Genomic DNA, 24,100 nt, shown 5'->3' with positions numbered 1-24,100 from the left:
TAAAAGAGGTTGCAAGTGAAGACAAGCATCAGACAGGACTACATAAATGCAATGCTCTACAAAGCGTGATCTAGATGAACAAGAAGAACACGAGAAATGAAGTACAGAGAAGAGGAGGACAGATTGGGAAGATTTGTACGAGCAGTGTGTGCAGCACTGAACACTTTACTGCACAGAGAAGCCAGCTAGCTACTTTCTGCAAAGAAACGCACCTCAAGCACAGGGCTCTCAACATGCATCACCACACTCTTTTTTTAATTCTGGATTTTTTCACCCCTTCTTCATGCAGGCTGAGAGATCACCTGCTGCAAGATGAAATTACTAACAGCTTACTGCAGGTCCTGCCAGACTCATTAAACCATGGTAACCCTCACAGACATGGCAGCAATGCAGCTAGTGATAATGCATTTCTCCTTTCTGCTTGCTCACAGATTCTAACTCATTAGAGCACTTATCTTTATTAGAATTCCTTTATGTAGCCTAATTTTCCAAAAAAATAATTGCTCTCCTCTTCCCCTGGTAATAGAAATGAGACAGAGCTGTAAGTGATTTCATTTGCTGTTTATTCCATGGCTCTCCATTCCAAAAGTTTCTTTCAGATGTTCTGTATAAAGCCAGATATGCTGGGTCATTAGAAAATGTCTCAGAGAAACCCAAAGTTTCATCAAGTTTTGTGTGGAAAAGATGAGTAATTTAGGAAGCTTTACATCTTTGGGTTTACTTTGCATTTCTTGCCAAAAGAAATCATGAACTTCCTTTCTTAAAAAACAAAACCCAGAGAGCACTGAAGAATTCATCTCTCCACTCAGAGCAGGGTAAACAGAGTTTACCCAATGCCCAGAAAGAGTCACATCCGTGTAAAACAAGCACAGAAAAGGAGAGCACGACAGATACCCGTACCACACGCAGCAGGAGAGCGATGCAGATCTATGCCCTGGCTTGCTTCACCCCTGGAGTCTCAGCAATGCTATCTGGTAATTATGCTACAGTGTGGTCTGGCAAGCCACAGGCTTCTGGCTTCAGGTTCAGGGCTCTGCTGCCAACTCATTTGGGGGCTCCAGCACATCTCTTTACCATATTGTCTCAGGCTTCCCTCAGGGAAAGCAAGAAAAGACAGCCTAAACCCAGAACTGTTACTCTAGCTATGACTACAGTCCTGTGCGTGCAATTCAAACTCTAAAGGCCAACCTCACCATAGCTTTTTCAACATTTTGTTGGACCATCAATATGCCGGATGCCGAAAAGGTCACTGCTGAATTAATCACTGTCCTGCACTGACCACCACTCCCTACAAGTGAGTCAAAAATAGGGAGCACGGATTTGTATCCAGCCTTCCCTGTAATTCAAGAGTGTTCATGACAGATTATTTTGTTTCTGGCTGAGTCCAAGTCCTTGCTGAGCCCTCAAAATTTCTGTAAATGCTCACCAAGGAAGCTAAAATGGATCACTGGTTTGCAGCACCTCATGACACGCTAACCTCATGGCTTTAGCTCTTTAAAACTGTCCACCCCAAGCAAAAGCACAGGCTGCAGTTACAAACTCTGAACAGCAAAAATAGTACTATTTAAGACAAAAAAAAATGTCTTTTTTAGGAGCAGAGCAATTCACAGTCGGTACGTGCAAAAACCTTCTTCTACACATCTCTACGCTTCCATGTTTTCTAACAGTCTTTCCATACTGCAGTGAGATTTGTGTAATTACTAGCTAGGTACTGAGAAACTTAATTGTACTTTATTAACACTTAAGGTTTTGTCTTCCTATCCAAGGGTTCTACTACTTTTAATTAAAAATTGCACATTGTAACATTGTTAAAACTATGCAAATCCAAGACTGTGAAGTCAGCTTTAATAAATGCAAAGGTAATCTTTGAGCCTCCATACAAGGATGCTGATACAGAGTTAAAAATAAGCTTTGTTGATACAGACAAAATCAAACAAACAAACATGTGAGGGTCCAGGAAAGAGTCTGAAAGCTGAACTTTGCATAATCCACCCTCAGTACCTTTTCAAAGGGTCAATGCGCCGATACAAGTCTCCTCAACAACTAACTTAAATCGAGTGCTTTACAACAGTTTTCCATCAGATTTGCAGCAGATGGAGGATTGCAGCTGGGATATCCTACATGGTAACCACACAGACCAAAAAGCCAAAATGAGGCATGACTCAACGGTGCTGTAAAGTCAAGAAAGTAAGAGAGCATTGAATAAGATCCACAGGAGAGTCTGCTAACCCAGGCTAACACCAAACATTTTCTCTGTCTGAACATAAAGGAACTGCTTTCGATTCGAAGAGCACTTTTTACAAGGTTATAGCACTGGCTTAATGGAGCACTGCCTAAATATCCATTTCCTCGAGCCAAGGCTGGATTAGTCCCAGAAAGCCAAGTTCTGATGCTTGTACTTGTACATCATGAACGCAGAGGGAGAAGGTGCCAGGACAGGGCTAAACCAATGTTGAATGTTTTCAAAGTCCTTTCATGTCACAGATCCTTTACAGTGGTGAAGACACAGTCTAGTCACAAACCCCAAAAGACAACAATCCAGATGTACATGTACCCACTGATTTCAGGAGCTGGAGCCAGTTGCTTCCCTGAGCAGTTGCAGTTAGCCCTGAGATGGTCTGAAAGGGCAGGGTGGGGTGGGAAAAGGGAGGAAAACTGAAGGAAGCGAGAGAGGCCGTATGTCTACCCGAGCGCTCTCCTCAAGGAGGCTGCCTCTAACCTGGGCTGGAAGAAGAGGCTCTCCCTGCCGCATGGCCATCCCACCACTCTCCTGCTCCAGCCTGCCCAGCCAGGGAGAGAGAAGGGCTGCACTGCTGGCAGGCACATCTGGCAAGCAGCTCCCACAGGTGGCCACCAGCTTGGCAGGGCAAGATTGTTCCAGGTTGCATGGGGCAGCAGGGAGATCTGCTGCAACCCCTCGCCAGTCATCCCTCCGCCTTTGTTCAGTCTAAATTCAATGGGGCTGATCATCCAGGCAACTGCCTGTGTCAATGCAAACTTAAAGCCCCATATGGTGTTATAGCTGCAATGGCTAGGAACTAATTTTGGCGAAGTGCAGGGCTATTTGGGAAGCAGAGCCAGGAAAATGACAAATAAAGGCCTGTATGATTTGTCTTACTGGTCCTCCCAGTAGCCATTTCATTACATCACTATTTTCCTAACTAACAAGGGTCAAACTATAATTCATGTTATTTTAGATTTACAGTTTCTTTCAAATGAAAGGTACTCTTAGGCCAGGAAGAAGCAAAAAGGAGATTTATTTGCCCTATAGATAGTGCAGCAAACAATTCAGAAAGAAAAAACAAAGAAACCATTATTTCTCTAGTCTTTTTAAAAAGGGAGAAAACAGTGAACAAGAAGCCAAGACAATTAGCAGATGGGGGGGGCGGGGGGGGTTGGAAAAAAAGAGCAATAAGAGCCTTTATTCCCAGGAAATCCTTTTACAGAATTTAGGAGACTCCAAGTGAGGCAGCTGTACCTCCTGTGACTTGCAGCGTTCAGTTTGGGAGCACAAGGAAGGTCACTGCCTCAGAACAGCTCAGTAGACCCACACTGCATGCACAGGGAACTCAACTCGGAAATGCACTACAGGAGCAGAGAGATAACTGAAAGATCCAGCGAGTGCAGGAGTGGAGGACTGCTTATCCATGAAGCAGTCCTGCAAAGGGCACCTGCTCAAGCTTGTACGCAATAGCAGACTTCTTTCAGGCCTCCAGAGCATAGCTGCAGCAGCAATGGGAGACAGAAAAGCTCTTTAACAACACACAGTTAAGAGAACACCAACTAGATAACACACACGTGCTATGCTCACTCCCAGCTTCAGGCAGGCTAGGTATTTTAAGAGACATACTACTAACCAGTAAATTCAGTTCAAGATCGACCACACTGTATTAGCATGCTTCTTGCTACAAAAAGCATTTGGAATACGACACAGGCAGCTATACACACAATACATTTTATAACACACACACAGCCCGAGGAACAACACGTCATGTATTATTGGTAAGCAGCCACTTCTGAGGCAAGACAAACTCTGACCAGCAGGAGAGTAGGGCACAGGGAAAGAAAATGACAGAACAAGAATGCTAAACTGCTGCAGGACTTAGATAAACAGACTAATTAGCAGAGAGTTTTTCTACATTGAAAAATTAACTCATGCATTGTCCCTAACTTTACCTCCCACCTACATCTTTAATTTGAGCACGGTACTTTTAAAATGGAGTTGGCAGGAGACATAGGCAAAAGTTCGATTAAGCCCATTTAAGCAATACCTAAGCACCAGTGCAGGCAGACAACACTCAGGGGTCCCTAAGCCCTCCAAGTTTTCCCTGCTAGTTTCCCACTGCCATGTGCACAAGTACACCGCCATCACACCCTGTGGAAAAATTCAGAAAGCAACACAACTTTTAAATACGTATTTATCTATATCTAAAATAGTATTTTAATATATGTAATATAAACTTATTTTTAAAAGTCTGTGTTATATATAAATATAGCAGAGCAGATTCCTTGGCATCCTGCAAGCAGAGCTACTGCTATCCAGAGCAGTATCCTTCCTTCAAAGGATGCCAAAGATCATTTCAGTTCCATTCATTCAAAAGGGGCCAGCTCCACCAGGACACACAGCTGAGACCACCTCTCCTCACAAGCTCTTCTCTTTAGCTTCTCTTCAGGGGAGGGGTGGCGAGAGCATCATTCATTACTTTGCACACACGAGCCTTTCATCACTAGCAGGAGCCAGTATCAAGCTCAATAGAAGTGGGCAAGATCGCTATGTGCTTAACTCAGTTCTGCAGGACACCATCAGGAAAAAAAGGTGAAGTTGCCAGTCCCTGTGCAACAGAGGGGGAGGGAACAGTTATGCTTGCCCAGAGCAGGAAGGCATTTCACCCTGAATCGGGATTCCTCGAGTTGGAACCTAGCCAGAAAGCCCAAATAATAGCCCTTCTGCTCACAAAACCTGATGAATCCTGACCATTCACAAGCTGGCTGAAACACAGTTTTAAACTCATTCAAAATACAAGGGGGGGGGGGGGGGGGGGGGGGGGGGGAAATCCCTCCTTCCATCATCCCGAGAAGATAATAAATCGATGCTTTCTCCTTTCTGGCTTTGACTGTTTTTCATTACTCAGTTCTCCATTCAGTAAATGCTTTCTTCAAAACTGACAAATTTTAAAGTATTGGGCTTTTATGTATATTTGTATACTTCCACCCTGCACATGATGCCATTGGAAACATTTAAGTATTGTATATGCACAGATATAGAAATTTTGCTTTTACTTGGATTAAGTGCTTGCATTGTTTCTTTGAATCATACAGCTTGTATCTTTTACAGGAAATTAAATTAACACAAAGCATTGTTTAATAATCATAAGAGCTCTCTGACAATTCAATTTGCAAAAAGACAGACCCACATTCTGCATTACAGCAGGTGGTTTGTCAGGCATTTTGACAGAAAATCTTGTTTAAAGCCTTGTCCAGAAATTCAACACCGCCTCGTACTATTCCAGCGACGCAGTCAATGAACAGAAAACAATTACGAGAGCACAGCCAAGCAACCACTCACTCTGTTTGCAGGCGAAGTTGCTTCATAGTTTTAAAATCTGAAAGCCTCTGGGTACCAGCTAACATAATCCAACTGAGCCACAGTTAGGATCAGCTCCATGAAGGCAAGTTAATACTGATCTGCTTTATTATGTTTTCCTAAAATGAAGCCAGCTCTGCACCGCCAGAGGCCCCAGACTGGCGAAGAAGGGAGCTTGGCAGTTCCACGCCCAAAACCTGCAAGGGGTCCTGGCAGGGACTCCTCAGATCACCTCTGAGGATGCACATGAAAGGGACGAGGGAAAAAGATGCAGAGAAAGAAAGACAGCATCAAGGTACACAGAGGACTCAAAACAACAAAGAAGCCCAGGGACAAAGGCTGCTACATGCATGGGAGCAGTTGCCCCTACCAAATACATAAAACACAGCCAGAGGCAGCAGCTCAAACCACAGGAAAGCTGTTGCTTTGACATACTGACCCCTCCATGCACCGCTTGATCACCTGTGCCTCCCTGAAAAGCGTTGCTCCCACTCAGCTGTACGATCTGCCCTCATATACTGCAAGAGCTCTGCATGCTATGCAGTCAGACAGCCCCATCGCAGAGGAGCTCAGGATCCAGAAGTAGAAAGACACATAAAAAGCAGGATAGCAAGAAAGCAGTGAAAACGAGGGACACAACATATCCCAGCCTCAGAGGGAAGGAATGACAGAGCTACAAACAGAGCTCAGTCTGGCCCCATCCATCTAGCAGCAGCTTCTCCATGAGCACAACCAGATTTTGTGCAAACAGTGAAACAGAGAGCATATTCCAAATAATTATTCCTTAAGGGGGGAAAAAAGAAAGGAAAGATGCATCAAGTAAGGCTTTTGGGACAACTTCTGCTCCCAGGTTCATGAGCTTTAGCCTATTTTTAGTAAGGTGTCTTTACAGATGCCAAAATACCATCTATCCTCCTCCCCTGTGTACATCCACAGCTGGACATGAATCTTCTCAGCCTGACAGGCAGCATCTGCATTCAGCTTCACAGATGTGAATTACAATAGGAAGTCTCGAGAGGAAGCCTCTTCTCTGGAAATCCAAACACAAGTAGTTAATATGGTCCCACAGTGCCAAGCACACAGCCCATGGGGAAGGAGGGATCCAGAAGTGCAGTCAGAAAGTTCCTTCCTCACTACCAGCAGTATTTCCCCCATCCTTATTCCTAAGCAGCATGCTTGGGGGGGGGGGGAGGGAAATCAACATGCGTGATTCAAATGCTACAATACAAAATTGCTCCTGTTCTCCAATACAGGCACCGTTAGCACACAGGATCGTGGCTAAGAATCAGTGTTTCACTTGGAAACTGCCTCTCCTCAGACATCACAGCTCTGCAGAAAGCCTGCAGGTCTATTCACATCCACCAGATCAACACAACCTCTGCGCGGGCAGGAGAGGCAGCCAGACCATGCAGGCGCTGCTTTCCGGTGGAGAAGCACCGCTGTGCTCTCGTGCTGACCTGCAGTTTCAAACTCCGAGGCAGTATCCATCCTTCCTCACTCGCAGCCCCACAAAGAAGCAGGCGCTGTTGCAAACCCTCCAGAGAAACACACTGCTCTGACTGTTCAAAACCCAGAGTAAACTGGACTGTAAAATTACACTGGTCCATCTCTTGCATCCACTGCTCTTTGACAGCAGCACACCTCCCAGAGCATGCACATTTTTGTATGCTTTTTGTTCTTCACAAGGCCTAAAAACCTCATTGGGAAAACTGTGCCCACTTCACAGACACAAACCAGCAAAGCCCCATGCCTCTGAGAGCTGACCCCAACTCAATCCAGGGAAAACCATCCCAGCCTCCAAGGCCGTCCTTAATGCCATCACTGCTGGGAAGTCCACCGTCCCCTCACACCAGTGCTGGGAAAAGGGGACAAGGGCCAGAGCTCCAGCAACACTTTTTCCTGCTGTCATGGGAAGTGCCAAGCTCCCCATTGATAGCTGGGCCACCAACCAACCTCCAGCATTCCCTGTCCCCCACAAAAAGCTCTGCAGCAAGGGCAGGGCTGTCACCCACCCACCCAAAGGCTGCCCTGACCAGACTGTTTTCCCCTACTTTCCGCATCCCTGCGGAGCAGGGGGAAGCGGGCATAGCAGAACAGTGCGGAAAACCCTGTCACGTAGGCAAACCAGCTCCAGTGCGGCCCACGTTAGCAGGGCACGCAGCCTGAGCTCTCCCTCCTCCACAGGGAGGCACGTGCAGGTCCACAACCACAGATTCACCCTGAGCAGGCCCACATTTTGTTTAGCTGCTTTATCCCCAGCACCCCACTGACTCTCTGGACCCACAGTGCTCTCCCATAAACCTGCCTCGTTTCTCGCAAATGCCTACGCAATGAGCTTGGTGTATTGGCTTGCCTCAAAACTTCATCAAGCCTCATAAAGGCGCAGCAAACTTTTGGAGAAGGATTCACTTTTCATTCGTCACTGTCTCAAAGCTATGCAACAAGCTGAGTCTGTGCTGTAGCCTCCTGTTTATCATGGAATGAGTTAACGCAGTTTAATTTGGATTAATTTCATGTGTGGCTTCTATCAGACCCTGGAGAACCTTTGGCTGCCCTCACACTTCTGTATAAACATCAACTAGATCCAGGCATGAGGCTTTACATACAGAAGGCAAAACCTTCGCCTTGAAGCTTTGCAGCACAAGCTAGACAAGAAGGATTAAAGAAAGGACACCACAAACTACAGCACTCTGAATTTCCTTGTGTGCCCAGAGGAGACAGCGGGTGACGGTACAGAGGGCAGGGATGAGTAGAGGATGGACCCCATGGCAGGTGCAGGACACATAAGGAGCATGTCCTCCAGCAGGGCCCACAGAGGTACCCAAGGGTCACACACAGTGCAGCTGCTGAGGCCACTCTTCCTCTCCGCCATGCTCAGGAGGGGCCAAGAGGACAGGGGACACTGGCTCCAGCCAGGCAGCAGCACAGCGATGTAGGATAGCAAGACAGACAGCTGCCACACCAGGGACGACCAGCTAACTGAGCACATGCAATCCAAAACTTCACAGCCTGGAAGGGTCTTTTTTCTTATGGCAAGCAACTGTATTTTGGACTGTGCTGCTGCAACTTTGACTCTGTGACTTCTAACTCCTCAAGCCAGCAGGGTCACCTGCTCTGCGGCAGTTGGCTCTGGAGAAGCTCTCACCAACCAACAAGCCCACCTCTACCCCCATCAGCCCAGCCCAGCACCCCATACACTCCCTGGGGGGCCTGTTTCCTTGCCCCTCACATCCACATCCAAAGATTTCAGCGGCAGAGACCCCACCGCTCCCTCCACAGAGGTGGGGAGCAGTACCAGGATGTCCTCCTCCCTTCACCAACCATCTCCCTAACAGCTTGCCCAGACAAAAGGGACAACTGCAAAGGGATCTCCACTTGGGCCATCATTAGGTCTCCATCCCCATTAACCCCTCTCTTTCCAGAAAAACATGGCAAGTTGGACAATGCAAAGCTGAGTTCTCACTAGAAGCAAAAGTGGGACTTTCATTGCCTCTAGCAGGTATGTCACGCATTTTTATTTCTCGCTCTCCTTACATCTTACCCACAAACAGCCCAATGTCTTTGGGCAAAGAGATAGCAAACCCAATGAGGCTCAGAGGAAAAGTGGTAGGGTCCCATTCTTCCTTTCAAAGAGAAAAACAGAGACAGACCTACCACACGCCTGCGCCTCCCCTTGCTCCTAAATCAGCTCTGCAGAAGCTACATGAACACAACTGGATCTAAGGAAGGGAAACGTTCCTCACCACATGCAACAGTAAAGCCAGGCCCTCGTTACCACTGCCATAGGAAAATGATCCAGCACATTTAGTAAGAAGAGGAATTAATTGCAATATCACAGCCAAATTCCAATTTAGCATCAGCAGTCCAGCTGGATACACTGTCCTAAACAACCAGCTGGCCAATCCTAAACTATTAGCACATGTGTTTTAGCTTCCCCACCCCCTTAGTCCATCCTCTCTGACAGAGGTGCTGTGATACATCAGTATATCAAGGCAAGTCCCTACAGAAACATCATCCTGCTTCAACTGCTTCGGCATTTACAGATGTCTGACAGTAAGCTTAGCCTTGCCTAAATGTGGCAGACCTAACTCTACGGCCTGTTGTTTTCATGCCGTGCCCCAAAGCGAACAGAGCGCGTAAGGCACAGATGCACGCCAAGCACAACCTCACATACGTCTTGACAACTGCATTTTCATACCAGTGCTGGGTTTCTCTATGAGCAAAGTGACTTTTCAGGACAGCACAGGACAGCATGTCAAACAGCTTCCCTTCACGGAAGCACAACAGGGCGAGACATTTGTTGCAAGAAACTCAAAAGACATGGCATCCACAATATTTGTTCATTGTATCCCCACGATATTTTTCGCCACTTAACAAATAAAGTATCATTTACATCAAAGGCAAGATTTCCAGTTGGAGGTTATTTACTTTCACCTCAATCACAGCAGCTCTGGCAAGCTAAGTCAAGATGCAGATGATGTACAAACCAAGCAGCAAGTGCTTGCATGCTGGGAACTGTTCAAACAGGAATAATTCAATCTTTTTGTAGTCTCACCCCAGCTAATTTGCCACAAGCTGTCTCTTTTCAGATGCTACATGAAACACGAGAAAAAAACCAAGCTGGATTAAGCTGGTATATTTACAATCAGCTAATCTACTAAGTGTTCAGGTCAATTCGTTTTCTGTGTAAAACTAATTAATGTTTTTCAGCTTCACAGGGTTAAAGTAACAAAAATTTAGTGTAGTAACCAAACACTTATCACTGGACAAGCGCGCAGCAATTACTTAACCAATGCAAACGATTTTCAGTTTGCATGCAAGGAATGTATGGGATAATTGTAGGGCACTCTCTTCCACCAGCATTTTACAAGTACCTTTTAGGTAGCTATGGAGACGTTACAGCCCTCTTCATTTTGCTGTCATAACCAGACAGCTATTGATTTCTTTGTAAAATTCCTTGGAAGAGTGGGGAAGGAAGGGGGAGTTTTAAGTGCCACAAGGTCTGAGAGCAAGAAGCTGAAGAAAATGGAAACAGATTTCAGATGGAGACAGCAACACGGAGGCAGCCTTGAACTCCAGGTCCTGCTTTAGTACTTCTGCAAGTAAGGACATAAACATACACCGCTATATAGCATGCAGGCAACAGAGGGACAGCCTCCCAACCAGCTGCAAAAGGAAAAACATTTCTAGCTGCCACCACCATCATCCTGCACAAAAGGAGGCACTCTCCAAGGGCGTGCTGCGGTTTTGCTCCGACACAAAGCTCTCTGGAGACACAGCAGGACTCCATCCTTGCAGTCATGTGCTGGGCTAGTCCTCTCTCCCTTTAGGCATCCTCGGCAGGCCTTGCAGGTCAGTACCTCCTCTCCACCCTCCCCAGGCATTACAGCCTTGCGACAGACGACAGACGACTAGTCGAAGGATCCTGCACTTCACCCTCCTTCCAACAGCAGCTCCAGAGCTTGCTGTAAGCTAAGCAAATGCTGGTCCTCAGCAGCCAATTCTACCATGCTGCCCAAAATGATTCTGAGAGAAATGCCTTTCACCATATTGACACCTTTATGATCAAACACTTCTGTGTGTGTGGATTAAAGATCACACATCATGATGAGTCTGAAACCTGAGATACTGACCAGGAAAACGCTGTGTCACACAGATAAGGATGTGCAAATAATTATGAATTTAGATCCTGTTCAGAAACTCCCTCAGTAATGAGAACAACAGATCAGGCTCCTAACGGATTTTTCCCTTTGGATAAAACAGAAAGGAAAGCCTGTTCAACCAAAACATTTTTCTTAAATTCACCTTAGACCCAGTCACAACAATAGAGCCAGAACCTGCAGAATTATCTCTATCACCAAGCTGCAGGAAGTTTACGAGCACCACCCTGAAAACAAATCTCAATCTTCTCATCGCCACACTGCATTTAAAGCCTCACGGCTGCTCACCAAAAGGACGTTCTCAAGCAATATTGCAAACGGAGAGAGAGCAAGCAAGATGCGGCTGCTTCAGAAACATTTGCACCTATGACAGACCCATTACTACTCCTTTCAGGTAATGTCCATCCATCTATGCAACTATACCATGAATACTACTTTGTTAATTCGTGTGAAGGCTTGGAAGTGGGGAAGGATTAATCATCCTTTACGCTCTCCAAGAAGCCAGCTGTGGAGTGCCGCTACCACTCTCGGGGCATACCAGTGCCACCAGCTGCAATGGGTGGAAGCACTTTGACTAGACAGCACACATACGCTTTCACCACTCAGCACCAGTCAGGTTGGCCCACATTCACAATGCCCTGGTCACAGCTTTGCCACATACTTCTGCAGCCAGCCAGAGGGGCAATGCCATGGGGTGGCCCCAGGATTCACCCCATCCCACAGTCAGCTGCTCCCAGGTGTTCCTGCCACCCCAGCACCATGCACAGCATCCCAGTTTCACAGCAGCACCATGAAATCTGGTGGCATGCCCCACCAGGTGCCAGAGGTATGCCATGCGACTGCAGCAGCCCCGGGCTGTGGGGCACAGCCTGGCCTCAGGTGCTGTTGCTGAACAGCTACATGCCTCCCCCTGGAGCACTGCAGGGGGAAGGGGGCACATCTGCACCCCTGACCCAGCAGCATCCTCCCACGCACTCAGAGCATGGAGCCATGCTGCACACACCTCCTTGGGTTCCCCCACCAAAACAGGCTCCAGCCCTCCCAAGCAAGGGTGGTGGGAAGGGATGTGCACTCCCCCACCATGTCCAAATCCCTGGCAGCGCTACATACCCCAAGGATACCCCAAAAAACACATTTCTGTCCAGCATCATCAGAGGTTGCAGTGGTTCTACCCAGCACTACTCCGGAGGCCCAACACCAGCTCCAGGGTGAGTAAGGAAACCTCTGAGAGGATACTTCTGGTTAGGACCTGTTAATTACATGTTTCACATCCAAGGGAAGGTGTAGACCAAGGTAAGGCACTATATGCTCTTTCTAGAGGAGGAGGGGAAAAAAAAGCACAAAACCAAAAAGCAAACAAACAAAAACTACGAAATATAGGAAAATATCCCAGCCTAAGACAAGAAATTCTTCTTTACTGAAATAAGAAAAGTAAGTTTAGAGCCAAATTAAGCTTAGGCAAGAAACAAATATGCATTTCTGAACATTCCCGTGATGTTTCCTTTAGAAATATAACAAATTAGAAGTGCTGTCACAAGTTAAATGAGCTTCAGTTAAGTGGAGAAAAAAAATGCTGATGGCTCTAAGATCCAGCTGACAAGCCTTTTCAGGTCTGCTCTGAACCAAAACCAACTTCCCAGAGATTTTAATTAAAAGTAAAGAAATAGTCTCCTTTGCTTAATCCTGTTTTGGAAGCAGGACAGAGGACACTACCACAAAGCCAGCACCTGAACCCACCAGGAGGCATCTACCTACCATATGCCTTTCCTGGAGATTACTTGCTCAACACACCCACCTCCTCTCGAAGAAGACCTTTGCTCCACTCTGCATACAGCTGCAGGCAGGAATTGGGGAACGCTCCGTGTGCCTCGGCTGCTCTAACATGTCCTGATACCTCACCCTCTCTGTAAGCCACTAACCCACTGAAATTGTCTATAATGCACACCCTGTTCCAGAAGAACGGCCATTTGAACTTGGATCTTGAGAGAAGCCACCAAGGACGGCTACTTCAGCCTCCAGCTGCAACATGAACGCCCCCTGCCTCACAGCACAGAGGTCCCCAGCAGGTAAGTTACACTTGTCAGCCACGGCGTACATTTTCAGTGTACCAGCATTTTGGGAAGCATTAAATTTTTCTCTGGTTCTTAAAAAAAGGATCTCAACATACCATCCCTCCTCTCTCATTTAACAAAAGTTTATCAGATACTTCCAGTGCAGGAGAGAGAGGAAAAAGGCTCCAAGCTGAGCAGCACAGGGAGCACAGCCATCAGACCACTACCTCCCACCATAAAGTGTGTTTTCCAGCTTGGACGTTTGGATAGGGAAACCAATGCAGGTCCCCGCCCAGAAATGCTTCCTGCTCCTACACAGCCACAACCTCATCCACAGCCCAGCCTTTGCCTCCCGCCGCATCCTGCACACAGCAGCTCCGGGCGGCAGCACACCCCACCAGGCAAGCTCCCAACACTCCTCTGGGACGGACAAGATGAACCCATGCCACACTTTAGCACAGGTTTATAAACCTAAACCAGGGTGGTAAGAGGAAACACTTAGAATCCACAAGAAAAGCTTCCAAAATAAGGCAAACCAACACAATCACATGGCTGACATCTACAAATTACCCATTCACACTCAAGCTGAAATCCCAATAGACTACATGCTCCCTCTCCTTGCCAACACCTTGTCTCCACAGGACTCCTTCCATATGACTACCTGATCCAAGCCTAAGAGAAAACAGATTCTGGCAGTCTCCATATGTCAAGAGTGATTTTTATAAACCCACCCTAGCTGTGTCCTTGCAAAGCTGTAGAGAACACAAGAACATAAGTGCTACAACCCTGTGGGATAGTAACTATTTTCAGAAACACAGAAACAGCTCAGTGCTTTTTTTACAATGAAGATACTTTTCCTCACCTGCTTTTCAAGGCAGACGTTAATCATCATCTTCACACTCAGCAGAACCTTAAATTGATCTTACAAACACTTTCACGTGCCAACCTCATGATGCCCAACAACATGGAGACCAAAGGGCCTGCATGCTCTTTTCTCCACCCTTTACACTCCCTGTGATCTGGGCTAGTGTAAATAGCTCATCTCTTTCAACAGTACTTACACTCTTCCCGTGTTTCACAAAGGGTGTGTTTCTGCCTAAACATCACACACATGGCTATAGCTAGTGAGTACACATACTTTAGAGCAGGTGTCCTCAAACCTTTTAACCAGGGGGACAGCGCATGGATGAAGCGGCAGGCAGTCATCTGCGGCTGCTTGGTTTCCCCCCCAACCCCTGGCGGGGGGGGGAGGGGCGGGCAGGGGGGTTCTGTAAATACCGGGGGCTGGATTGAGGACCCTGGGGGGCCGTATCCGGTCCACAGGCCGTAGTTTGAGGACCCCTGATCTAGAGAGAAAATATCAAGTCAAGACTTCCATAAAACACCAACCTAGACTTTCTGGATTATTCTGGATCCTCTGAATGGACTTGAAGTTCCCTGAACTCTGGAGGTAATCTGAAATTAAATTTTGCTCAGATCAAGACCCATGCTGTGGAAAGACACTCAGCAGCACAGAACAGACAGTTTAAGCACACTCAGCAAACCCAGCACATCCTCAAAGCATCCGACATACTGCAAGAACCTCGGATGAAGCTCTGTGCATGTAGCACCCATCCTCCTCCTGCCTTCTACCTGCAGCGCCCCTGGGAGAGCAGGCAGCCAGCAGTAAACCACAGGCCACAAAAACTACCGTGAACAGCACACAGCCTGCGAGCCAGGGCTTGGTCACTTCTTTAAGCACAAGCGTGATCATAAACCTTAACCGCGCCTTACTGCTGCAGACACAGAAACCAGCTCTGACTTTTTTGCCAAATTCTGCATCGAGGGGCAAAGGCCAACAGAACAGCCTCCAAGTCACTCACCGAACCACTCTTCTTTACAGCAAGGAAAGACATCGTTATCATTAAGGACCTTCCTTCTGAATTTTAGAATTTGGCCTGAAATCCTTGGGACTCACACTGAGCTACGCTGAACTCCTTGGCCCATGAATGTCCAACCACAAAGCTGGGAGAGAACCAGACTCCCATGACCATGCCCGCTGACAGAGCACATGGACAGCTGTGTGCACAGCTGCCGCGGCATCAAACAGCGCCGCCCTTCCTTATCCCCAAAAACAGATCCTGCTGCTGGTCTGGTAAATGCATGTATGTTCTTGTTTCTGTCTTTCACAAAAGAGCACTTACAGGGGAAAGATTTGAGAACGAGGAGGTTGGGGAGTTATTTATTGGGCAGTTTGTTTGGTCTTACAGTATTAAAACTATCTTTCTGTTACCAACCAAAAACTGCATACACTCTGTCTCCCTTCACAACCACTATAGTGTCCGTAAACTATTTTGGGATTATATTCTACACTCATATATAAAATATACACTGTTATTTTTTCCCTAGATTTTTTGTTTCAGAATTGATCAGTCTGAAAAAAGGCATGAAGGACCAAATCACTACCATTTCCTCTTACTTTGACACATGTCAGAGAAGAAAATAAAACTGTTCTCCCAAATGTGTCACATCTAGAGCCAGGACAACCCTTTGATTTAAAATAGCTGATTCATGCTAGTAGTTTTCAGATTTTTCCAATCTGAGACAATTAGACAGCTGTCTTTGACAGCACAAAGATTCTCCAGTTTAGAGTTCAGATGCTGCAACAGCCGTCTCAAATCTCAGCCTTAATAATCCACTAATATTTAGCAAAAAGCCTATAAAGAAAGATGCAAGTACAAATCAACATTTGGATCAGTGTACTGGATCTCAGAGCCTTCTGTACACAGGTGGCATTCAATGGGATTTTATTCATGCAAGAGTTACAACACTATGCCTACGATGACCATCAAGATGTATGCAAATGGCTGCTTAAAGTGACATTTTTTTGTTATTTTTATCTTAACTCAAACACCACAAGCCAGAGACTGCTTAAATGGCCTCTGGTCCTTGTTCTTTGACACAAATCGCACGGCTTAATGATGCAGAATGGTAGAAGGGAAAGTGAGCATCCTTACCTTAACACAAACTAGGACAGAGGTTTCCAGACCAGTGCTAGACAGAAGATTCGTCTCCCTGCCCAGGTACTCTCATGTGATATGGGGGAGCCAGGCTTTTGCATCCCCCAGCAGTTTTAGCAAGATTTCAACTTGCACCATGCTTTTGAAGAAAGAGAACCATTCTTCACCGGGGCCATTCCTCATGGTCCTGAGACAACATATGGGAGAAGATGCAACATGCAAGGCACGAGAGTAAGATTTAACAATGTTTCCCCCACAGAGCTCCTCTAGAGGAGAGTGCTCTGATGAAGCATGAGCTCTACCAGCCTGGAAAGGCGAAGTGCTCAGCAGGAAGAAAGCACAGGACTCCCACTCAGGGGATACATCAGGTATGCGAGGCCGTACTGCACAGCCAAAGCCCTTCCCAAGTTCTCCACCTGCCTCCCCCATTAATGATGAAGTGACCCAGACAGGGGCAAGCAGAAGAAAAGCTATAGCTGTGACTAGCTGCAAGACCTGTATCTAAATATATTTCCACGGAGAAAAGAAATCAGCTCTTTACATAATTGGTTTATCTTGGCCTTTTGACAGAAACAGAAGCACAGCCATTGGAAAAAGGATAAAGCTGTAACCCACCACACTTTCTTCATGTACAGCAGAAGTCACAGAGGAACAAAGTACTCTGGAAGCTAAAGGATATCAGGAAATCATATATGCCCATAGCAAGGGCAATATACACCATGGGCAAGCAACTGCAAATCCAGTGTGATGACTGAGTTATTAACGGAAAAATCCAGCCTTTAAGCAGAAATAAAGTACTATCTTGGCAGCAAACACTACTGGAAAAATAACAAATGGCCACTATCCTCAGCCTGAGCTGAACCAACACACAAGTCATTGGGGGGGGGGGGGGGGGGGCTGGAAATGTATGCATTGTTCCCTGCGTCTCAAGGTGTGTTCACAGCTGAGCAAGAAGACATGCAAAGCAAAGATCCCACCAGAAACACAGCAAGACAGGTGTTATGACTTAGCATGGTCATCTGCTGAAGTTGGAAACATGTAGCAACTGCAGATAACAACACCATGGCAAGAGAAACACCATCCTGTACAAAAGAAAGACCAAGCTTTAATTCTGAATTGGATGCCGACTTCTCTACACACTGAGCAAGAGAAATAATCTCTCAGGAATAACATGGAGCCTTTCCTATGTTATGCCAAGATTAATGCCTGTAAACTTGCCGTTTTCAAAGAGCTATTTAAACAGTAAACTTCACCAATTTCTGAAGCTGCCGTTAAACGGCCACCCTTTCTCCATTCACTGTTCACCTGTTCAGCTGTCAACTTCCCAGCCCTAACAGTCAGTTTCCTACCAAGACACAGGGAAGGCTGATGCCCTTACTACTCAAAACTGAAAAAAAGTCAGCACCAATGCAAAGACTGATAAAGGAAGAGACAGTGTACCTGCTGAGGAGACACTGTGACACACCAGTTAGGCTCTGAGCACACAAACAAAATTACAGTACGTCAAGACAGGGTAGAGATTTACATTAGAGGCTAAATAAATGCTAAATAAATGTCTGGGTATAAACACCAACAGTAAACACGAGGCAAGGCAATGTAGTTTACCTCTCCTGGGTTGGATCCAAAAGCAAAGTCGCTAACGGGATCTCACAGTTACAAATGGGGGAGGAGGGGTACCATTCAGCCCAAGTGGTACGGGTAGGTAGCAACAGGAAGGTATGAGTGGTTTTATTTATGAAGGTATTAAGTGTTTTTAAGTATTCTTAATGCACTGCTGTATGCACAGGCTGCTCACAAGAAGAGTGAGCACAACAAAACCCACCTGAACCTTCCAATAAACCTGTTCCTTACGTTTATAAGTTTACAGACGTGGCTTGGCCAGACAGAAATAGGTCAGATCATTATTGTACAGCTTTAAAGCAGCAACATAACTTGAGTTTTGCTTTGAAGCCTGAATTTAACAGAGGTAAGTACGAGAAGAACCTGTCTCAGGTATACCAACCTAACTTGCGTATCACCATTTATAAGCTCAGCCAGAGGTTACCAGCACCTTCTTAAGGAAGAGCACGCAAATTCAGCAGCAGGACAGGGGCTTTACTGACCATCTCTAACACAGGAATTCCAGGATGCTCCACTACCTCCCTAAATCTAGCCTATTTGGGCTCCTACTTTCTCTGTTGAAAACTACTGCAGATTAGTGGACTTTCCAGTCACAGGTATTTATTTCTCGTGCTGCTCTTGCCCCACGCCAAGAGTCATACATTTTTTGACCATCAGTACCGGATTTGTGATCTGACCAGCTCTCCATGCTCCCTGCGCCTTCACAGAAAACACATAAAGCAAAGCACAACAAAGAAAATTAGTTACTCAAACGAGTTCACAGCAACGCTACCTTGTAATGAGTACAAAGGTATATTTTGATGTGATCACACCACTGTCAAGAAAGTTACTAAATCTTCTTTGGTTTTAAACCTCTTCAGGGGAAGGAATTTCCCTTCACTGAAACTGCTCCTTGAAGTAGTGAAAGACAGAAACCACAGAAACCCCTTTTGGATGGATTCAAGAGACACAAAACCTCCTGAAGGATGCTGTACCATGCACCTCATAACAGGCAGCACCGCCTGTCCTCAGGCCATCCAGACCTGACCAGCGAGCAGGGACCAGACTTTGTCCTCCTCATCGCTAGCAAGAAAAGGGACCAGACAGGCTGGCAGCACCACCTGGGAACCTCAGTCTCCCGGGAATGGCTGTAATTTCAGGAATGTTAACAATTATCCTCATGTTGACATGTCACAAGCAAAGTCTCCCCATACATCTCCACAGGCATTTTCATCAGGACTCCATTCCTTCCTGCAACATCTTTTACACTGCACAAGCAGCACAACCCAAAACGGAAACAGGATTTGCATTTAAGTAGGGGGAAAAAAGATGACATGCACCACAGCTTTCTGCCCCATATGATATCCCTGACTTCAAGGCACTCCACCCTGCATTTCAGGGACAAGCAGAAACGTTACTCACTCATTTTTTCCAGAGCATGGATCTGCTACAGACACATGCGCACAGGACAATCAACTTAAACGTTCTTCAGCAGAACTCTTAAACCCAGAATTAATCCAGCAAACAGCTGAAAACCCAGGGCAAAACTCGCCAAAACTGAAGAAGTGCTTGAATCTGGACCTATGCATTTGGACTCGGGTTCTCGCGCTTACCTCATTTAAGAGGGTTAGTAGCTGCTCAATACCTAACAGCACCTTGTTCAAAGGCAGCGTGCCTCAAAGCAGGAGCAATGCTGCTGAAGAGGGAACCCGCTCCAAAGGGCCCCACTCCAGAGCCAGGCAAACAGGTGGAGCTCCCACTGCCTTCAGGGAGGAGAGAAACATCAACCTCATACTCTCAGCACAGGAACACCAACCTTAACTTATGAGCTACGCAGCATGCCATTGACAGTCATTCTCACCAGAAAACTGAACAACTCCCTCTGCTTCTAGGAGCTGATCTATCTGATACAGCTTTTCAAGAAACTGCAATAAATCCTATTGTCAAAACTCCCGCGGGACAGGTACTAAGCCAAACTAGGGAGCACTTCGGCTCTTAATTTCTTACTGATGTGAAGAAGCCGAGAGGCCAAAATGCTTGCTGCATTCGGAACTGAGAGCTTAACAAGATTTCAGTTTTCCCTAGTTTCCTGGATGCCTCTTGAACTGACCTGCCATGCTGCCTCACTGAGCACGCTGGTTTTAGTGAAACCCATACTCACGGTTTTTATTATAATTACAAGTCCCTTTTGTCCTTCACAAATGTAAATCCTCAAGCTATAGCTGCTACCTTTAGCAGAAGCAGTAAAGCTGGAGCTGGCACACTGGAACATCTTCCTCTCTGATACTTGATCATGTAAGCATGGAGAATATTCTCACTCTGTGACCCATTTTTGCTGTTTACTTTTTGGAATGCAGAGACACTCGGTATTGCTCAATCGTGCTGCCATTGCAATACATACCAGAGCTTACACATTGTGCTGTTGGTAGTATCTGTGCTTGGGCCAAAATAAGGAAAGCCAGCAGAGTCTCTGAAGGCTCAGACAGAGCCAAGCCTGAGCCCTAAACACTTCATCTGTATTTTTGCACAAGATCGGCAGCACAGCACTTTCCACAACACAGCACGCACATGTTGTTACACCACAGCGAACCATTTAACACCGAAGCTTATTTCCCCCCCCAACAGAAATAACTATGTAGGTGCAAAGCACCTTTTTACTGCTACAGCTGCACCTCAGCCAGGGTGTGAGCTGGCACAGCTACTTCAGCCTTTAGAAGTCACAGACTTAGAAGAAATAATTACAGGATGTGAGAACCCCAGGCCTTAAATCAGAGCAGCTTTGTCAGTCCAAGATAAAACTCACAACCGAAGTTTCGCGGTACTTGTGACTGAAGCGTCCTACTAAAGCCTAGAAAGATCAAACCGGAGCCGACCTCTCCCCAAAAAGTCCCTAAAAGCGACGTCAGCGCTTAAGTCGCAGCGGGTCAGGAGCTGATTACCGACCCTCCCTCCGAAACTGCGCTTCTGCCCCCTCCCTGCTCGGCTGCACCGAGCGCGGCGCGGGAGCACCCGCAGCCCGAGGGCCGGGAGCGGGCCGGTGCCTGCCGGGCCCAGGGGGAGCCCCTGGCCGCACCCCCGCCAGCCCCGAAAGCGGCCCGCTCCCCGCTCCCGCACGGCGCTCGGGGGACCCGCGGCGCTGGGCGCACGGCGGACTCCCAGCCCACGCCTGGAGCGCCCGGCGCCCGCTCCCCGGGGGGACCCCCGCGGCCCCCAGGCAGGGCAGGCGGCCGGGGCCCATGGCGGCGGGGTGGGGAGGGGAGGGGCCCGCCCCGCTGCGGCCCGCACGGCGCGGCAGGAGCCGTCGGTGCGCGCTGCCGCCCGCGCCAGGCGGCCGTGGGGAAGGGCGCGGCGGGGGCTCTGCCCGCCGGGACACAAAGTTGCGGCAGTCGGGCTCGGTTCGGTTTCGGACGGCGGGGCCGGGCCCCGGGGGCGCCCCGGCGCGAACCTTACCTGCGCCCAAACCCCGGCGGGCCCTCCCGCGGCGGCCGCGCCTCCGCCTCTGCCGGCTCCGGGCAGCCCCCGCCACCGTCCGGTCCGCGCCGCTCCGCCGCCCGCCCCGTCCCGGCCGGCCCCGCCTGCGCCCCGCCCTGCACCGCCCGCGGCCCCGCCTCGCACACGGCGGCCGGGACCCAGCGGGGCCGCGCCGCGCCGGGCCGCGCCGGGCGCTCGCCTCGCTCCCCGCCCCGGGGCTGGGCCTCCCCGACGGGGCGGGCGGCAGCGCCGGGCCGGGCCGGCGCCCTGATTGGGCCCGACGACAGTCACTCGGCGCCGCCGGCGGGCGGAGGGCGGGGCAGGCTCGGCGCCGGACCCGGGCCGCCCCCCCCTGCGGCCCATCAGCCTCGGCCCGACGGGAGCCTCATGAGGCGCTGCCCGCCGCCGCTCCCGGGCCGCGGGTGGGGTGAAGGGCCGGGCAGGGGCGGCCTCCCGCCGGCGGGGCTGCCCGGCGTCGGCTGCGGTCGGGTCGGCTGCGAGCCCCCGAGATCGCTGAGCCCCCCTCGGGGGAACAGCCCGGGGTGCCCGGTGGGCTTCCCGCCCCCGCCCCGTGGCTGCCGCCCTCCTTGCCCACCTTCGCGCCTCGGGGTCCGGCCCCCGGCTGGGCTGAAGCAGCGTCACCCCCCCAGACGGCTCCTTGGGGAGGGAGGGAGGCTGGCCACGGCCCGAGAAGCCAGCGAGGTGCCGCAGCGGGAGGCAGAGATCACACCGACGGGCGCCCGCCGGGGGGCCGGGTGTGCTCCATCAACTGCCTGGCGCCCACCCCAGTAAACCAGCCAGGCCTGTGCCTGTTGCATGGCAAAATGGTCGGCGGAGGCCTCGGTGCTCCTGCAGGAGCCGAGCCACACAGCTGGTGGACCTGGGGGCTCGGTTTGGCAGCCACGTCCAGCCAACTAACTCTTGGTTTTGTATTGACTCAAAACTTTGTATTTATTTACTTCAGAGCTCTTCATCCCATCTCCTCTGCAAAGGCAAAGTTAGACAAAACTCTTCAGGTAATGTTTTTGTGCATGGAAAAAATGATTTCGTTGTACTTCATTTCTGACCATAACGTCTAAAAAAAGCGGACGTTTCCATTCAGAAGCATGATAAAAGTAAACATGTTGAATTCTCGACAAAAAGGGGAAGGTACCATTTGCTATTTAAGCACTGTTTGCAAAGAGGGCAAGTCGATTCAAAACACTTTTTTCTGGCATGTTACTGGCCTGTCACGCTGCAGTGTGTCTCAGGTTAAACAGGGGATCCAAGTTTTAAGACTACAAGAAAAGAAATGCATGCAAGCCATGCAATTTAAAATACCTTGGTTTTCTTTGTTGTCTTCTATGTCTAGTACTTCTGCTTCAAAACTTCGGTGGCTAACTGGGTTTTGACACTGTAGCATCAGTTTCTACATTTGGTCTTTTTGCCCACTTTCCTCAAATCTTTGTCAATCCTTTGGCAGATATTCATCAGCCTTTGTTTTCCGAATTGACTGTTTTGTTGACTCCTTTTTTTACACTTCAATCCTGAAAGTGAAGATTCTTATTAAAGAGCCTAATGCAGAAGGGTTTTGTTAGTCAGGATGGTGTATGAGTGAGATCTCCCTGAAAACAAATCTGATCTGACAGAACATTTCAAACTGTTTGAATACTTTCATCAAAGAAAATACCTTTGCAAGTTAAGACAAATGTCTGATAAGGCTTTCTGGCTTGCTTATCTCTCATCTCCCAAAATAGCTTAGCCCTTTTTGTTCCAGGCTGGTTTGCAAGGAAAGGTTGATTTTCTCCACCTTTGTGAAAAACGCAGCAGCCTCTGAGAAGGCAAACATCTCACTCATACCTCCTGTGAAGGCCGCAGGAGGTTGCAACCAGTCGGAGTATTTTCCAACAGTCTTCACTGCTTGAGGAAATGAAGAGAAAGAGCTTTTCCCTCACTTTGCAGTGGGAACACATACTGTCTCCGTGGTTACAAATCAATAAATGGCATTAAGCCCGGTATTTCAAGAGCTGTCAGAGGCATTTTGAAGGCACAGCATACACTGTCTTACATGATCTTCTTTGGGTGGTACTTTGAGTTTTCTGCACCTTCACAGTGTGGTACAAGTAGGGATACGGTGTTGCACTACAGTTATTTTTTGGCTGGTTCAGTGGGGTGAGCAGATGTGCTCCAAGCCTGAGATGACAGGCACAAAGTGGGTGTCTGGGTGCCAGGGGTGGAGGCACGGGCAGGACCATGCTCAGCGCTGGCAGTGACTCTCAGGTGAAGCCCCTCGCAATGAATAGCACTTCTACTAAATCTGCAGTGCGTCAGTTCTGAGGTTTTGCCTGTGCCTCATTGCTGAGTAATAAATATAGTGCAGTTTTTAATGCAGTTATTCTTGCTACTCTCACAAGCGTTACTATCTCGTTTTCCACACTTTAAGTGGCTCACCATGATTAACTGGAACTGTTAACGCCTTAGAGTAATCCAGATTTCAACTTCCTCTGGAAGTCATCTGATTTTAGCAGCATGGTGCTCGTCAGCCCCATGCCTCAGTATCAGCGCTAGCTTGCAGGCAGGGCCCTGAAATATAATAACAAGCCATGTACATTACAGCCAAATATTTTTTTTTTTTAAATTCAGCACCTTGCTAGGCCCTGGAAGTTTTCCTCTAGACCAAACCCACTCCCCAAAATACAGCAGCTGAAAGAGCCAAGGGATCTCATTCCCAAAGGGCAGTGATTTCACACCCAGGCT

General features: G+C 48.2%; 1 protein-coding gene across 7 annotated transcripts in view; it reads right to left on the bottom strand.

The window, feature by feature from the left end:
- Positions 1–21,532, bottom strand: part of PPFIBP1 (PPFIA binding protein 1) — a 119,585-nt gene extending 98,053 nt beyond the window's left edge. For 3 of the 7 annotated variants that reach the window (XM_055807249.1, XM_055807253.1, XM_055807255.1), the window contains exon 1: positions 21,344–21,531. The gene's annotated coding sequence lies outside the window, so the exon portion shown is untranslated. Of the gene's footprint in view, positions 1–21,343 lie in introns of all 7 variants that reach the window. The other 4 variants (XM_055807251.1, XM_055807252.1, XM_055807254.1 and 1 more) reach the window with 2 other exon arrangements.
- Between the last annotated feature and the right edge of the window lie 2,568 nt (positions 21,533–24,100).

This window comes from Falco peregrinus, chromosome 6 (assembly GCF_023634155.1).
Source record: "Falco peregrinus isolate bFalPer1 chromosome 6, bFalPer1.pri, whole genome shotgun sequence".
In the NCBI taxonomy this organism is placed as follows: Eukaryota; Metazoa; Chordata; class Aves; order Falconiformes; family Falconidae; genus Falco; species Falco peregrinus.
This window is presented reverse-complemented; position numbering and strand designations above follow the sequence as displayed.